Source organism: Apostichopus japonicus, chromosome 16 (genome assembly GCF_037975245.1).
Source record: "Apostichopus japonicus isolate 1M-3 chromosome 16, ASM3797524v1, whole genome shotgun sequence".
Taxonomy (NCBI): domain Eukaryota; kingdom Metazoa; phylum Echinodermata; class Holothuroidea; order Aspidochirotida; family Stichopodidae; genus Apostichopus; species Apostichopus japonicus.
Window position 1 is genome coordinate 26,538,289 of NC_092576.1, and position 15,982 is coordinate 26,554,270.

At 41.7% G+C, this 15,982-nt stretch overlaps 1 long non-coding RNA gene across 2 annotated transcripts in view; it reads left to right on the forward strand.

The window, feature by feature from the left end:
* Positions 1-15,982, forward strand: part of LOC139982108 (uncharacterized) — a 68,545-nt gene that overhangs the window by 8,366 nt on the left and 44,197 nt on the right. The window contains exon 3 of one of the 2 annotated variants that reach the window (XR_011797984.1): positions 129-10,402. This is a non-coding gene — a long non-coding RNA (uncharacterized lncRNA). Of the gene's footprint in view, positions 1-128; positions 10,996-15,982 lie in introns of those variants that run through there. The other variant, XR_011797983.1, reaches the window with a different exon arrangement.

Consider the following 15,982-nt stretch of genomic DNA (forward strand, 5'->3'; position numbering starts at 1 on the left):
TCATATTACACACAGGAATTAAATTAATATCTCAACTTGTTGCAGATATTATTTTATAATATATAATGTATTTTATATTAGAAGTTGCAGAAATTATATTAGCAGCTACTTAACTTGTTTCTTCACAGGGTGGCACCATGCTGTAAACAAGGAGGTAGGGGCTAACAGTCCATTTTATTCTCTTGTTTGAAGAAGCCAGCTTTGGAAAACTAAAGAGAGTGGAGAGGAAAGGATTAAAAAACATCCAAAAGAAGCTTCTTAACTATTGGGATGAATTCGAGGAGGGGACACGCTCCACGAATATGTTGCTGCGGGCATGTGCCAACATGCTGGGCAATTTTGATGTTTAGGAGAAGAGAGCTGTAGGTAACAGGAACTAGCTCCTCGCCTGTCACTACGGGGAGAAAAGAGGGCATGGGCAGTGCCCTGGGGGTAGTTCCCAAGTGCGCTCAACCATGATTAACTATTTAAGTGTTTTTTGGGATTTGAACGTTGGTAATAAATCTCCTGTTTAATTAAATGTATTATATTTGTTTTATTGTTGAATAGACTTTTTGACTGTTTTTTTGTGTCTAACTGTATATAATGAACGCTACATTCACAACAATACCCTACACCGACCTAGCAACAATTTAAATTTCATAATGTAGTAGGGGGAGAGGCGGGGGGGGGGGGTTTGTGGCTCACTTTGACTGCCTCACTCCATGGGGCACAGTCAATCATTACAAAGAAAACAAAGAACAACTTAGGTAACTAATTTGCGTATATCAAAAAATCGACAAGCAATTTAGAAAGCTCAAGGAGATTTAAATGGCAGCAAGAGTATAAAAGACATTAAAACTCAACTATAAATATTAATATTGCCCAAATCCAAACATTGAAACTATAGCCTACTTTGAATAGATTCAACTTTGTTAGGTATCTACCGCGACTAATTTGCACATGTGAAAAGATCAAAAGGAAAATAAAGTATATATATATATATTTTCTCCCAACTACTCTATTGTTTCCCCCACTCATCCATGTTACAGTATCCTACATGTATTGGATTAACATGTATTGGATTAATCTACGTAATTAGTTGCATCCAGTCGATTTCTGCGTATTTCTACTTCAATGGCACAATAAATACATAGGACAATGTGTGTTGGCGAATTGTCTCTTTGAACTGTGTCGTATACTCCAATTAGTTTATCTTCCAAACTGGGAGCTGATAACAGCCATTGCCATTCATCCTTCTTGGTAGCAAACTGAACAACGCGTAACGCTTTTTGAACAAAAAAACACTACCGTCGTTCTGTTGATATATACCCAATCTGTAATGCACAAGACTATTGTAAATCAGAGTTCTACTCCTGTTGGTTTTGCACTGATTTGTAAACGTTTCCATACAAGGTGTTTGTTTCATAGGGGCAGTGTCTTGTGCAAAGAAGGAGTTCCCTACTACACTGTAAACATGACCTAACAAACTTATCGTCCAAAGCCACATTTTAACCAGACGTCCAATTTATTTAATGTTATTTAGATAATATAAGTAAGTATAAATATGGGAGTAGGTTGGAGTGGATGGAGTAAATTTTATTGTAAAGAACACTATAAATTTCCATGTGACATATTGTAATTTCACCTTTTATTAAACATTTAATTCCAAATGATATATTGCAATGCTACTCATGTAACTCTTTAAAAAATTTAACTTACGATTACAAATCACCTTCTTCTTTTACGTGTAACATTTCTTTTCTTAACGAACCTTATCTTTACATAACACTTCATGTGCATCGTAAAAAAAACTTGTCGAGGATTCATTTTCAAGAAGACCTATTCCACTTCTACTGTAATAAAGTAAAAATTCGTTTGTAAAAATAGCTTCTATGTCCAAGGATCTCAATGCAGAGTCCAAAAAACATGTCTAAACTTTCTTCATCCGTAGCCTTCATACACCAATCAGGTTGTATTTGACTCAGATGGTCCACACTGCAACCATAGCACGCGTCGTCACATGATCCTTTAATCGCAGACCAAAGTTCCCTGTAAATGACTGATGCCACAAAACATTGAAGGTGAAGCCTATCGTCTGCGATGTGCACTTCCGCCTCTGAACATGTCTGTTGACAACTTTCGGTGCTTGATCATTGCTATGCAGCGGTGCATTATTCGACGGTGTTTTAGGTTCTGCTTCTCCGTCCGAATCCAGTACCCAAATGACCACACTATCATTCTGGAATTAAGTTTTAAAAAATGCAGCAAGTAACTAGTAACAGGGGGTATAAACGTTATCCACCTGAGTTAAACGTTCGTCGATCATAGGAACGATGCTCCTAAACCACATCCACTGCCCTCCAGTTTCATTGATGCCTTTCTATGTAGGGTAACAGACCAAACTTTCTGTATCGTATGTGCTCACGCAGACTGACCTACCATTTCGATTTGAAATGGAAAATTTCAACCATATTGAAAGGGTTTTCCACTGTATTATTTTCTCTTACAGGCTGTAGATGATGCTTGGCATAACTGTCACTGAAATTTAATGGGTTCCTTTCGGCTTCTTTGAACGAATTGGTATCAGCAATATCAGTTTACCCCACTGTGTCCAATCTTTCTCGGCAGTAATACATCATTTCCATCCTTTTGATACAATTCTCTAATACTAACGTAAGCTTTACCGCTAAAAATCTGAACTTGCACGTGCCAATTGCCTTCGATGTGAAACAGCAGGTTTAGTCACGTTTAACGGTTTACAGCGTGCTTCGTGAAAAGAATACCGATGAGACACCAGGACTCGGCAACGAAAATTGGGTCTCATCGCTAGACGTTGGGGGAACTTACCCATACTGTATTTTACTTTCTTCGTTACCCCAAGTCTAAAGGCACACCATTTTGACCTCGCAGACGCTTAAATTCTGCACGCATCTCGTTTGCAGCCTCGATAGGAGTACATGTCGCCAACAGAGAATCCATTCTCAAGTCCAAACTTTTCACAAGATCAAGCTGGTTGAAAAATGTCTGTCCAAACTTTTCAGAGGATGAACTGGTTGGAAAATTTCTAAGTCCAAAGATTTCACATGAATGGAAATCAACGTTCAGGAACGATGTAAACTGTGAGATGCCTCAATGAAGAGTAATCTTATATAGAGTTTTACAGCAATCCAGTACCTTCACTTTTAATCGTCGGACAATAAAACACCTGTAAGCTCTTTCCATTAAAAACATAAGGAATCTTAATCTCTTCATTGAAATATCCATTCACCTAGTTACACAACCCGCTATTAATGCCAATCATATAAGTCAACCCAATCATCAATGAAGGGCCCAAAGAGCACCTGCGTTCTTTTTCTTAACTCATTCCTTTACAAATAGTTTGTCTTATTGAGAATGCTCATGATCTTTTTCTTTTTTTCCCCTCCATTTATTCATATCTTCGGTCAAATTAACAAACTTTATATTTTCATACCCGATACTTCAAATGAAATGAACGGCATAACACAATAACATTTGTTCTAATAAACAGCACAATTGATCGAACGAAATTAATGGAAAAGAGAAACGTGTAGTGATGTAGTTTCGTTCACCCTCCTTTAGAATTGAACATTCCGTGACGGGTTTCCGGAAGTCCCTGATTTTCAGGGGTTAGAAAGTTTTTAGGAAGCGTGGGCACATCCGACGAGCGACGCGAGCGATTGACTTGGCCACCCGTATATATTTTGTAGCGAACGTCTCCTACAGCGATTGATTCTCGGATCTTAGTATATTTAAGGATCCATTCACAGAACGTTAATATTTTCATCTGTGGATTCTATCCGAGGACAATTTATTCAGCCATATATTCGACTTAACTTCGAGGAACACTTCAGCGTTACTAATTATATATAGCCTACCGTTGATTCTACCAATAGCGCTTATACGTAGGTCCGCCTTACCTACTTATATCTATAGCCATCGCGCCGAGCGAGGACTTGTATTTCATTATAATCTAGATGTAGCTAGAGCATCCACACTTCTAAAAAGGGGCTGGCGAAAATATTCGCCATCGATTCGTACAGTGTTTACGTGTTCATACATATACCATTTTAGTACCTGAAAGCTATTCGGTCGCGAAAACGTTTACGCGATACAGCATATACCATTTATTTACTGGAAGCCACTGGATCGCGGGAGCCGTATATTATTTAGCACTATAGCGCCATCATAAGTATCTAGCCTGTAGTTTAGCCTTCGACGTTATACAGAGTCTGGTTGCTTCAACTCCAGCTGACTTAGACTGCGGATTCCAGCGTAAGTAACCAGCCAGGATCTGACCGCTGAAAGGGCATAGTATTTAAAGGTATGTCGATCTTTTTATACTTGAGATTAGTCTTAAAGGCTTCTTTAAGCTGCATAAAGTTAACATTACTTTTACTACAATATTGATGTTGTGTGTACTTTTTTACACTTATTATTAAGTTAAATTTATAGAAGAAATCCTCTACAACAGGAATACATTTATTTAATTTACATTGAAAGATGAAATGCTTCATACATAAAATAAGAAAATTGTATGGGTGAGTTACATCGACACCGAAACCGAGTAGGATATCCTTCTTGGAGAAGAAAAATTGCTTATTTAATAACCTAGCCTCAACCACTAAAATAAAAGTGGATGTCACACTACACTCCTAGAACAGATGCTCTATACTGGAGAGTCTGATTTTCCGATGATATGAGAAGTTTATTACTCCCAACTATTCTATGTAAAACTCTAAACTGAAAATATTGGATTTTTGATTCGGAAACTGTTGCCCAAGGTATACTGTAAAACGTATTCCAATCTTCTGTCGTCAAGTTATTGAACACATTAGCCCATTTACGGCTAGCGGTAGGAATCTGAGCGACTTTTATCTAAATATCGGGAATAAACACACTGGGAAGTAGAATTGGAATATAAGACCTTTTCCAGCCAAATCTCATTACAATTCGGGAAATTACAATTCTGAACATAATCTCGACGCCACTCCAAAGGAATCGCCTTAATTAAACCAGTATAAATAGTGAAAGGAAAAACCTCTCACATACTTGACATTAGCTTCATATCAAAACTTATAGAACACAAATTTGTTATTGATACGAATGTAACAATTATTCCACAAAAATTGATACCGTAGTTATCGGTTGGATTATTAAAAGATATTTCACAGCAAGCCTTAATAACCTGACTTGTTGCAGTTACACTGAAACAGAAACTGCTTGTCAAATTTGTAGAGCTCGAAATGAAAGAAAACTTTCCATGGAACGTGAATATCGTTACAGTAACGTTTGATCCTTGTGCACTTAAGGCTATTGATGAAACTATTAATATGAATGACCTTTAGACCCTCATATGTTAAACGATTTATCATTGACGATCTCTTTACTTTTTCAGATCTACCTCCCCAAATGAAATCGAAAATAATGCTCTCGAGCTCTTTAATAAATGCAATTGGAGGGTTTGGCAAAACCAAGAAAAGGAAAACCAGTTGAGAAAGAGCAAACGTTTTCACAATAATATTTCGACCAATCGGGGTCAGGTCTCTGCCAGACCATACCCGGAGGCAGTTTTTCAATCTAGTCAATTTAGGTTGGTAGTTCAAACGAAAGAGATCGTCTGTATTTTGAGTAAAAGAAACACCCAACATAGTAACAGGACCAGTTGTGACATTCAAAGCTAGATCATTAATACAAGTAGGGGGATTATTAATATACGGTCCCAAAGTCATTATATTACACTTAGAAATATTGATAACAAGCCCAGAGGCCAATCTAAAATCGTCCAGGACACTGAGGGTTTCCTCAAAGGAATCCCTACTACCATGAAGGAAAAAACTTTGTGTCGTCTGCGTGTTGTGATAATTTAATTTCATTATTCCCTACCCTAATACCTTTGATGTTAACGTTTGAAATAACCATTAAAGCATTCCCCCTTTTGTAAAACACAGTAATCCACTCTCTAAGGCTATTGCCAAAGCTAAAGAACGACAGGGTGTAATTAATAAAATTCCATTCCAACTTATCAAAGGCCTTTTCAAAGTCTATGAGAAAGAGTAAGCCAGGAATATTGTGATTTGACGCATAATCAATAACATGTAACACAAAACGGATGTTTTAGCCAATGAAGTTGCCTTTCATAAACCCTGTTTGATTTCGTCCTATGATTTCATGGATAACATATTTCAGTCTAGCAGCGATTGCTTTAGCCCCGATGTTATAGTCTGTGATTGGACGATAATTTTTAAGAAGCGTTGAATCTTCTCCTGTCTTCATTATGACAGTAATCATACCCCTGGATTGTACCACAGTTAAAGCATAATCCTGAAAACCACAGTAACAGTTAACCACTTTGTCCGATAATATGCCAGAACTTTTTATAAAAATTGACAGTTTAGACCGTCGCTCCCAGGGGCCTTATCATTCTTCATTGAAGAAAGAGCAGTAAAACATTCCTCTAAATCTAAAGGTCCATCGCAAGAACTCGAATCATCTAGGTTCAGCTGGGGTGATCTAGTTCATTAAAGCAGCTAGAGGGGGAGCAATGGTTACAAGTATATAATGTCTTATACAAATCTTTAATATTTAATAGAATATCAGTACTCTCTGAATAACTTTGGCCGTTTTCACCAATAAGCTTACGAATCCTATTTCTTTCTTATAGATTCAGAAAATACCTTGTATTTTTTCTCCTTCCTCTACCCATCGTGCACGAGATCTCATAATAGTTCCTTTCAACTCGTAGAAGCTTAAAAGCTCGGTTTGAGCATTTCTTAGCTTCGCCCGGATATGAGGACATTCATTCTGGAATAGCTGACACTTAATATCGGATATTTTAGAATACTTTGGATTACTTCATACTAACCGAACGTATTTCAAATTTAAGAAGTTCCCACTGAATAGTAGAATTAATATTATTATTTGGGGACAGTTCTGTACTAATCAATTTCGTTATTAGTTCGACAAATACCACATCGTCCAATAAGGAATTGTTGAATTTCCAATATCCTGGCCCTCTCTTAGCAAGAATGGATGCTAAATTTGAGATGTACAAACGAATGATCAGATTGAATACCAGGGGAGATTCTGATATTACTAGTAGAGTTAGCAAGGTTACGAGAAAGCAGGAAAAAATCAAGTCTACAATGGATACCATGAGTTATATTAGAACTCCAAGTGAAGTGCTTCGAGAGCGGGTTCCTTTCTCTCCATATGTCATCAAGGAGATACATTGGCCACGTGCTTGAAAATTTGTCCTATGCTGACCTCCCTTCTTATCCAGGTCTATATTGAAAACGAAATCAAAATCCCCTCCTACTATAATAGAATCCCCTGGAAATATTGCAAAGTATTGGAAATCTGTGATAAAAAATCAGGACTATCAGGATTTGGACCATATAAGCAGACTATAGAAAGTACTTTCTCTTCCAGGATAATGTCCAAAATAATATATGTACCGTAATTATGAATACTTTCTTTTACACTTTTGCCATGAAATCTATGATTAAATAAAATGCAGACTCCACAACTGTTTGTGATACCATGTGAAAAAACAATTTCCCCCACCCCGTACTCCAATATCCCACATCATTTAAGCAACTGCGTTTCCTGTATAAGGCAGACATCGACTTTGTACCTGTGTAAATAAGAGAACAGCTGTCCACGTTTTTTGGATTGCCTTAGCCCTCTTGCATTAAACGAGATGAAACTTAACTCACCGGCCCTGATATTGCATGAGGGAACCATAAACAAGCAGCCTTATCGAGCACAGAACAATATATAACGTAAAAAGTACATACCGTTTCCGTAAAGATAAATAATAGGGTATGTATATGTAAACAAGTTCGTATGGAGTTAAAAAAACAAGGTCAAATAAAGTCAATCCAATCGGATAAATCGCGAAATGATCGTAAGATATATACGATGTAACGTCTCAGTCCGGTTGAAAAATACGCCACATTCGCGTAAGTATCGGATGATTACTGGACACTAGTAGGGCCGAATAGAATATGTAAATAATTTTCCAGATTAAAATAAACAAGAACGTTCACAAGTACGATGTCCGCAGTACTGAAAACGAGAAAAACCACAGGCACCAAATTAATGAAAGTTATACAGCTTGCCATTGGACAAACGCCAGTGGCCTCCAGAAAAATGTAATTTTGTACCTGACTGATACAGATCTGACACCTTTTTTTCCCCACTTCCTTTTCTCCTCCATGTCATCTCGAGTTAAGTCATCGATCATAAAATAATCCTCATTTTGTAGTGCATGTCTCTGGTTTGTTCTAGCGGTTAATTTGTCCTGGTAGAAAGAGAGCTTTGCCAAAATATGTCTGTCTCTCCCGGTGACAACCCTACCGTCTTGATGGGCTCGTTCAACACGACAATCAGGAATCCCGACTTTGGAGAGAACATCTTTAACGATTTTAATGCAATCCTCGGAGTCTTCCGTTTTGGTCCCCAGGATTCTAACATTGTTTCTACGGGAGAAACGTTCCTGCTTGTTTAAAAGTGTCGCTTGAAGATCCTTTGAAGCCTCTAGATCAGTGATTGTGGCTTCGAAGCGCTCACATGTTTTTCGGAAATCGACATTTTGCTCCTTTAAACCGTTCAGTGCGGCTTCCTGCGTCTCGAAGGCACTTGGGAATTCAGAGCGAATAGTATTCAATTCACGGAAAATTCTTTCTATCGCAGAGTTCAAATTGTCACAAGGATTACCAGTTGTATCTCCATTATTGTCGTTGACACTGGCAGGTGGGTCATCTGAACGTGATAGGCTGGAGCCTAGGCCCAAGGTTATGGAAGAGTTAGGTTAGATGTTAGGTCTGGGCGTTGGCTGTCGGAATCTTTTTTCTTCTTTTGGCTGCCCGGGGGCCTACCTCTTGGTCTTTTTTCGCCCTGATTCATTGTATGGCTGATAAATCGTTATATTTGCAAACAATTCTTTGGAAAACTCCTGAAAAACTTAAGAAATAACAAAAACCCTTTGTCGCTCGATGTACTTAGGCCAACATAGCACCAATCCAATGAGAATGGTCATGATCGCTAATGGGTTGGTAAACTTTACTTCACTAAAAAAGGTACTTCAGATTAAAGAAAAGCGTCGATCCGAGTATAAGTCAACCCAACCATCAATGAAGGGCCCGATGAGCACCTGCATTGTTTTTCTTAACTTATTCCTTTACAAATAGTTTTCATCTTATTCAGAATGGTCATGATCGCTAATGGGTTGGTAAACTTTATTTCACTAAAATAGGTACTTAAGATTAAAAAAAAGCGTCCACCCGAGTCAACAACATTTTAATCCCCCATCACTTTGTTACTCTACCAGACTAAGACTCCATACCTGATGTAAACGAAATTAGTTCTGATCAAGATGAAGCAAAACTTCATTCAACTTTTGACTTCCAGATAGAACAGACCTACTATATCATTTTCACCAAATGGCAAGTGCTAGGTATTTATTCGAGGGTCTTACTAATGAGATGAAAAGTCTCTATAAGCATGAATTTTCAAACATAGTGAATAGCGCACAGTACGTACAGATGTGTACTAGAGCACATTTAAGGATATTCCTAAAAGATGTGGTCTTTTAAGGGCCATCAATTCCTCCAGAAAGAGCAGACTGGTCCACCTTACTTAAACATGCATTGTCTTCCTTTTCTTTCTTTGCATTAATTTATTTAATTTTTTCTTATTCTCGATAGTTCCTTATCTATGTATATTGTTTATTCTTACTTAGTCTCTCTTTGTTTTTGTTTATATATATTATATATATTATTTATTAATTATTTATGAAATTATTTATTTACTTCATAATGCATACGAAAAAAGAAAAAGAAAATGAGTAAATATGATGAAAACGCAACACACACCCACTCAAAAGAAAATGAAATAAAATGATGCGAAAAAAATATTTACAAAAAATCAAAGATATAAAAAATATAAAAAATTACAAAATAATAATCATAATCCGAATTTTATTGATGACGTCATTCGACCTATCACCTCTCTCATTTAAATGGTGCCTATACTCCTCCATACTTACTAAGAGGTTTGTTGCCACTGTTAAAATTGATACGATGCCAAATAAAATAATTATATTCCGAAAGGGAAAATTTATATTTCAGAACATCAATTAAATATGTTTCAAACATCAAACATTTGCTTATATGTTGCATGTATTTTTCTCTAAGGGTTTGCAGTCTCATGGGTAGGTCGGATTCGAGAAATTATTTGATACGGCCCTTACAGGTTGGGGGTTATACAGAAACTATTTCAGTGGCTTTACTTTGGATTTGGAAATCCTAGACATGATTATTGAAAAGCACAAGCTATATAATTAGCAAAATAGAACCAGAAGGTGTTCACACTGACGACTGTTTCAGATCTAACAAAGGTGAAGGAGCATTCTGGGATTGGCCACAAAAGGACTAATTAACAATTTCCCCAAGAAAGGGATAAAAGTAACACCTACCTTTAATGCCACTCAAACGGTTGTTATCTACAGGAACACTCTCTGCCTCATTCTCCTTATTGAAAGCCCTACGTATCATCCAGTATTTGCAACGACTGGGCAATATTTCCACCAGCAGGCATGCTATAATCTTTTAAAAAGACCCGGTTTTTTGTGTAAAACCCTTTACCTGTAATGTAAACACCGGAACTGGCGGAGCATTGCGCATGTGCAACACATCGCCGACGTAACCGGCGAAAGCCAGACTTTTAAGTACAAGTTGACCCTTTTGGCTGAATAAATATAACATATATATATATATATATATTTATATAATAAACACTTGCTTATTACACTAATATATAGGAACAATTCCTTAAACTATATGTGCTTTTTACGTGACCCGTCATACGGGATACAAAACGTCACGGCCAAACGGCACTACCAAACCATCCCATTCTGAAAAACGAACCTCAGGTCAAGCGAGCCAAAAAAAGTACATACGCTCACCGACCTGCAGAGACAAAACGCCTAACCCCCCACTGAAATATTAAAAAACTACAAAAGGACGACCAGCACGCAGCGAAACAAAGCACCCTTCCCCAGCACACCACCGTCCAAAAAAGGCAGCCCTAGATAAACGGCGAAAATCGCCTTCAACCTGAAGGCGAATGTCAGACTTCACCGCCTCCAGGACTGCCTGCCAACTGGCGAATTTCCCCCTAAAAACAACATCACATCTATTCCTCCAAATAAGTTTTTTTACAACAGAACAAACATAAATAATACGCTGCAACACAGCAACGGAACAAACTGGAGGATCTAAACCATACAAAACAAAACCCTGTCCTACCGACCAGGAACGGTCTCCCGCTAAACGGTCGGTCCAGGACTGAAACCACTCCCACAAGTTCAAAACAAAGGGGCAATGCCAAAAAACATGGGCAGTACTCTCTAAACTGTCACAGCCGGTCCTCGGGCACAGTCCATCACCCAATCGCCAGTGATACCTTTTCAGATTGGTCACCAAGGCACCGTGTGCAATTCTCCATGCAAGGTCACGGAGCCTGCAACCATTCAGCCTTGAATGCACCGAACGCCATACTTCGACAGGATGACGTCCCTGTACAAAAATTGCATTCAAGGCCCTATCCCGCAACGAACTGTGAACGAGGGCCGGCTGTGACAGGTCAACAGGGGGCAACTCAATTAGAGCGGAGCAAATGACACGCACCACCCTGTTTGGAGTACTACTATGCGGTTCTCTGTTGCTAAACAGCGCCGGGACCCATCGACGCAGGTGCAAACCGCCCCAAAAACGTACAAAATAAGAACAAGGCAACCCTGGGTCAGTTACCGCTACAAACAACTGCTTAAATAACAAACAAGTTAACTTACTTTCCAGATGAACCACCCCTAACCCACCCTTCTCCAGTTTTTGGTACATTACCGCCCTTTTGACAAGCTCTGTACCCCCCGACCAAATAAATGAAAATATCGCTCTCTCCAACCGCACCAGGACGCGACGCGGAATTGGATACACCGCGCCCGGGTACCACAAGATGGGCGAAACAAAACGATTAACTACGGTGACTTTCCCTAGGATCGAAAGCCAGCGGGTGCCAAAGGTTTCGAGCCTGCTCTCAAATACCTCAGCCATCTCGCTCCAGGTGACATCACCAGGTGCATCGTAGCCGAACCATATACCATTAATTTTGATATTCTGATCCGACCACGACGCACCGAATGGTAAGTCTCTGTATCTCCAGCTACCAAGACGAAGGCCCTTTGTCTTTTCTGGATTCAACTTCGCCCCGGTAGCTCTCTCAAAAATAGATAGATCCTGCGAGAGTGCGCGAAAGGAGCCCAGACTCGAAACAATACATGTCACGTCATCTGCATATTGAGCGCATTTCACTTTGGCACCCCCTGGCACAACGAATGGAACAAGTTTGGAGTCCCTTTCCAAAAGACGAGAGAGGGACTCGCTAAACAAAACATAAAGTAATGGAGACAGAGGGCACCCCTGGCGCACCCCCCTCTCTACGTTAAAAACCTCCGAACAAAACCCATTTACGATAACAGAACTGAAACTTTCTTGATACAAAACAGAAATCCATTTACGAAAAACCGGGTGCAACTGAAACGTCTCCAATACATTCATTAAAAAACCGCGATCCACCATGTCAAAGGCCTTCTGCTGGTCCAGAGACACCAATGCACATGGCAGATCACGCTCAATAACAAAGTCGGTCAAGTCGCGCATCAACCACAAGTTCTGCTGGATGCAATGACCCTTCACTGCACAAGTCTGGAGATCACCCACAAGATGCGGCATAGCCAGTGCAAGGCGGTTGCACAAAGCCTTAGCCAGCAACTTATAGTCCACATTTAACAAGGTGATCGGACGCTTGTTACGGGGATCCAAGGGGTCCCCAGACTTGGGCAGCAAAGTAATCATGCCCATACGTTGACTTTGGTTTAACAGTCCGTTTTGGAAGGCGTCCTCGAAGACGGCTCTGATGTCGGGTCCTATTATTGCCCAGAAGGTTCGGTAGAACTCCCTCGGAAGCCCGTCCGAACCCGGCGACTTGCCATTCTTCATCTTCGAAAGCGCCTTCCAAAGCTCAACAGTGGTTATTCCGCCACCCAAAATATCATTGACATCGTGGGGAACGGTTTTTGAGATTCCCCTCAATAAATCAGCCTGTGCCGACAAGTCGACATTGCCACGCGTAAACAAACTCGAATAGTACTCTTTATATACGCGGACAATGCCGTGAGGGTCACTAACCACGGTCCCATCAGTAGCGCGCACAGACGGGACGCGTCTGTCACCTGCCGATGAGCTAACGGACTGGTAAAACCTCAGTGAAGGGCGCTCCTCGGCTTCCACCGCTTCGACACGGGCCCTGACGCGGGCACCGTGGTACTTTTCATCGAGATAAGTCTGCAAAGCGATGACAGCCGAAGGGTCGCCAAACTTCACCTCCGCGCACAGCTTCGAGAATTTTTCTCTTCGACGCCGTGCGCGGGTCACGCAATACTGAATTGCGTAGCGTTTGATGCGCAACTTGACATCATCCCACCATTGGGATGTAGAAGCAAAGGCCGGCTTCAATGTTTGCCATCCTTTGTACCTGGTCTCGAAACCCTGGCGGAACTCTGCCTCGCCAAGAATCCGACAGTTAAGCTTCCACAGGCCCCGCCCGATGGGGAAAATGGAAGGCAAAACAAAACGTGCTACCACAGTGTCATGGTCAGAGAGCGGACAGCTGAGCGTCTCGCAACCCGAAAATGTAAAACTAACGGGCGCATACACTCGATCTATCCTGGAGGCATCTTCTCCGTTAGGCCTCACCCACGTATACACCGTACTACACGGGTGCATATGCCTCCAGACATCGGCTAAAAGGTGTGCCGAAGTGAATCTGTCCAATTCTGTGATCCCAGCGTCAGGACTAGCAGACACAGAAGCCCCGAGTCTGTCAAGACCCGAGTCTGGGACACAGTTAAAGTCTCCGACCATGACACATGGTGCACTACCAGGAACAAAGGAAGGCAGCGTGTTAAAAAATTCTCGTCTAGCAGAAGGCCGATTGGGAGCATACACATTGCAGAGGGAGATGTTACCCTGTGGATACTTGAAAAGAATGCAAACCAATCGGCCCTCGTGATCCGTCTCCACCCTAGTGGCACAACCCGCCTGACGAGGTGACAGGAGGATGACAGTGCCACAGGATGAAGACGAACCAAACGAAGCATGCAGCCCACCACCCCACTCATAAGCCCATAGAGGGACATCTTCTTCCAAAATATGTGTTTCTTGCAGGCAAACGCAGTCGACCTCCATTGAAATACAATATAGGAAAATGCGACTGCGCTTGCGATGATCCCTCATGCCATTCACGTTCAAAGTGGCAACTGAAAATGTATGGGCCATGAGAGGGCAATGGGGCAAAACTACGCCGACGTCGATTCTGTAAGCTTCAAGCGCGCTCTAGACGACATATCGTCGTCAGAGTCGTCACTTGAGGCCGACCTTTTCAGTGAGGGTTCCCCCATCTCGTCGTACCAGCTCGTCCCAGTGGCACGTTTCGGCTCGACGATCACCGAGCCTCCGGAGTCGCTGTCAGACATAGCCTCCGGGGACCCGACGACCGAGTCGTCGTCAGACAGTCTCCGGATCTGGCGATACCGGCGGCGGACTGGGGACGGAACTGGACGGGTTGATGGGGGAAGCTGGTGGAGACCCCGTGTCCGCTTCGCTGTGTGGTGGAGACGGTGCGGGCACGGGGTTGATGGGGGAAGCTGGTGGAGACTTTCTCGGTGCAGGCACGGGGTTGGGGTCTGCAACTACGGGGGAGGGTGAAGGAGGTGCGGAGAGTGAATCCTCACCCGTTTCCCCCTCCTTGCGTGGAGCTTCCTCCGGGGCAGTAGGTGCGCCAGAACTTGGCGCCTTTGCTTGACCCCCACTCTTTGTCATAAAGACATAAGAGGAGGGACAAGCGCGAAAGACATGTCCCTCCTTCCCACAGAGTGAGCACACAACTTCGCTTGGGCAAGCAGAGGTATCATGCCCAAGACGAAGGCAGCGCCCACACTTTTTATTTGGGCAGCCCTTGGCTTCGTGCCCGGTCTCCCCACACCTGAAGCAGGTACGGGGCTGACCGGGGTATCGCACGTGAGCTTTATGCCCGGCAATAAAAAGGAAGGAGGGAATGTCCTGCTTGAGGTCGATCCGAACCTGTCGGTGCCCGTTGAACACCCCAGGGGCCTGTGCGTAGGAGCACATTTTAACAGCCTTGACAGCCCCAAACCGACCTAAAACAGTTGCGACAAGTTCTTGACGCACCTCTAATCCTACGTGGATGACAGTTACCCATACGGAACGTTCGTATGGAGTAACTGTCAAACCTTCAACCCCACTCAGCAACGTGACACCCTTCTGCCGGGTCACGTCACTGGTAAAACGTAGATCATACGTATTACGACCCTGGAGAGCTTGTAAAGCATCAACCTCTCCAGGCACAACAACACCCTTACTCTTTAAAATACTAAAAACTTGCACCGGTGGAACCGCTTGTTCACCGGTGAAGGTCAACTTAACAATTTTCGAATCACGGCGCGATGCCATGATACCGAAGGTGGCTAGGCCACAGAGGAGTAACAAAAACAAACTATAAAGACAGGTTTAAACTTAAAACGATATACGATAACTATATACGACAAACGCACACACCCGCCTGGCGGGAAGTATAGCACAGTACAGTAAGGTAAGATAGTAGCTGTATCAGATGGAGAGCGAGAGCGAAAAACACGTCTGCACTCCACGAATGCCAACTGCCAACCTGTGGAATGTACTTTATTTCTGATTAAGCGCTCTCGCGCATCTACTTTCTTTCCTAATCGCAATGGATAATATTGAAGCTTTTCGGGCTCCTGATTGGTGCACAGTACGGTAGTTTACGTAAATACCATTTTGCAATACCAGACTCCCATAGTAACCAAACAGCGCAAGAA